The 2,776-nt window shown below is 44.2% G+C and overlaps 1 non-coding gene across 1 annotated transcript; it reads left to right on the top strand.

Moving 5' to 3' along the window:
• Positions 1-2,334: 2,334 nt before the first annotated feature.
• Positions 2,335-2,442, top strand: LOC148555148 (small nucleolar RNA R71). Its single transcript, XR_015887924.1, has one exon. It is a non-coding gene; the product is annotated as a small nucleolar RNA R71 (small nucleolar RNA).
• The last annotated feature ends 334 nt before the right edge of the window (positions 2,443-2,776 follow it).

Below are 2,776 nucleotides of genomic sequence, written 5' to 3'. Positions count from 1 at the left end.
TGGATGTGAGTGGTGAAGGTTTAGTGGGGAAGAGAGATTGAGGTGATTGGTGAGGGGTTTTTAGGGAAGAGTGTTTATGGGGTTGTGTGAAAGAGAGTGGTGAGAAGAAGTGAGTGGAGGTAGGTGGGGATCCTGTGGGGTCTACAGATCCTGAGTGGATCCTGTGGGGTCCACAGATCCTGAGTGGATCCTGTGGGGTCCACAGATCCTGAGGTTTTCAAGGATTTACATCCCTGCACCCCTTAGGCATGTAAAAATGCCTTTGTATCCAACTCTGGGCGTTCAGCGCCAGGTTGGTGGCCATTTTGGGCGTTCAACGCCCATCTGTGTGCCATTTCTGGCGTTGAACGCCAGAACCATGCCTGTTCTGGCGTTCAGCGCCCAGAAGCTGCCCATTTTGGGCGTTCAGCGCCAGAACCATGCTCTGTTCTGGCGCTGAACGCCAGACAGATGCTCCTCCAGGGTGTGATTTTTCTTCTGCTGTTTTTGATTCCGTTTTCAATTTTTATATTTATTTTGTGACTCCACATGATCATGAACCTAAGAAAACATGAAAAATAATAATAATAGAGTTAGATAAACATTGGGTTGCCTCCCAACAAGCGCTTCTTTAATGTCAATAGCTTGACAGTGGGCTCTCATGGAGCCTCACAGATGTGCAGAGCTTTGTTGAGACTCTCCAACACCAAACTTAGAGTTTGGATATGGGAGTTCAACACCAAACTTAGAGTTTGGTTGTGGCCTCCCAACACCAAACTTAGAGTTTAACTGTGGGGGCTCTGGTTGACTCTACTTGGAGAGAAGCTTTTGCTGCTTCCTCTCCATGGTTGCAGAGGGAGATCCTTGAGTTTTGAATACAAGGGAGTTCTCATTCCAGTGAAGGAATATTTCACCTCTGTCAACATCAATCACAACTCTTGCTGTGGCCAGGAAAGGTCTTCCTAGGATGATGGATTCATCCTCTTCCTTTCCAGTATCCAGGACTATGAAATCAGCAGGGATGTAAAGGCCTTCAACCTTTACTAATACGTCCTCTACTTGTCCATAAGCCTGTTTTCTAGAGCTGTCTGCCATCTCTAATGAGATTTTAGCAGCTTGCACCCCATAGATTCCCAGTTTCTCTATTACAGAGAGGGGCATGAGGTTTATCCCTGAACCAAGGTCACACAGAGCCTTAAAGATCATGGTGCCTATGGTACAAGGGATTATGAACTTTCCAGGATCCTGTCTCTTCTGAGGCAATGTCAGTTGATCCAGATCACTTAGTTCATTGATGAACAAGGGAGGTTCAACCTCCCAAGCATCAATGCCAAATAACTTGGCATTCAGCTTCATGATTGCACCAAGAAACTTGGCAGTTTGCTCTTCAGTGACATCCTCATTCTCTTTAGAAGAGGAATACTCATCAGAGCTCATGAAGGGTATAAGGAGGTTCAATGGAATCTCTATGGTCTCTAGCTGAGCCCCAGAGTCCTTTGGTTCCTCAGAGGGAAGCTCCTTATTGACCACTGGACGTCCCAGGAGGTCTTCCTCCTTGGGATTTACGTCCTCTCCTTCCCTTACAGGTTCGGCCATGGCGCTTATGTCAATGGCCTTGCACTCTCCTTTTGGATTCTCTTCTGTATTGCTTGGGAGAGTACTAGGAGGGATTTCAGTGATCCTTTTACTCAGCTGGCCCACTTGTGCTTCCAGATTTCTAATGGAAGACCTTGTTTCATTCATGAAACTTACAATGGCTTTAGATAGATCAGAGACTAGATTTGCTAAATTAGAAGCATTTTGTTCAGAGTTCTCTGTCTGTTGCTGAGTTGATGATGGAAAAGGCTTGCTATTGCTAAACCTGTTTCTTCCACCATTATTAAAGCCTTGTTGGGGCTTTTGATCCTTCCATGAGAAATTTGGATGATTTCTCCATGTTGAGTTATAGGTGTTTCCATAAGGTTCACCTAAGTAATTTACCTATGCTATTGCAGGGTTCTCAGGATCATAGGCTTCTTCTTCAGAAGATGCCTCTTGAGTACTGTTGGATGCAGCTTGCATTCCATTCAGACTCTGAGAAGTCATATTGACTTGCTGAGTCAATATTTTATTTTGAGCCAATATGGCATTCAGAGTATCAACTTCAAGAACTCCCTTCTTCATAGGCGTCCCATTATTCACAGGATTCCTTTCAGAAGTGTACATGAACTGGTTATTAGCAACCATGTCAATGAGTTCTTGAGCTTCTGCAGGCGTTTTCTTTAGGTGAATGGATCCACCTGCAGAAGTGTCCAGTGACATCTTTGATAGCTCAGATAAACCATCATAGAATATATCCAGGATAGTCCATTCTGAAAGCATGTCAGAAGGACACTTTTTGGTCAACGGTTTGTATCTTTCCCAAGCTTCATAGAGGGATTCACCTTCTTTCTGTCTGAAGGTTTGAACATCAGCTCTAAGCTTGCTCAGCTTTTGAGGAGGAAAGTACTTGGCTAAGAAAGCCGTGACCAGCTTATCCCAAGAGTTCAGGCTGTCTTTGGGTTGAGAATCCAACCATAATCTAGCTCTGTCTCTTACAGCAAAAGGGAAAAGCATGAGCCTGTAGACTTCAGGATCTACTTCATTAGTCTTAACAGTATCACATATCTGCAAGAATTCAGTTAAGAACTGAAAAGGATCTTCAGATGGAAATCCATGAAACTTGCAGTTCTGCTGCATCAGAGAAACTAATTGAGGTTTCAGCTCAAAGTTGTTTGCTCCAATGGCAGGAATGGAGATGCTTCTTCCATGTAAATTG

Source organism: Arachis ipaensis, chromosome B6 (assembly GCF_059453495.1).
Source record: "Arachis ipaensis isolate K30076 ecotype BB chromosome B6, ASM5945349v1, whole genome shotgun sequence".
In the NCBI taxonomy this organism is placed as follows: domain Eukaryota; kingdom Viridiplantae; phylum Streptophyta; class Magnoliopsida; order Fabales; family Fabaceae; genus Arachis; species Arachis ipaensis.
The sequence above is the reverse complement of the archived record's forward strand: the minus strand, read 5'-3'. Positions and strand labels throughout refer to the sequence as shown.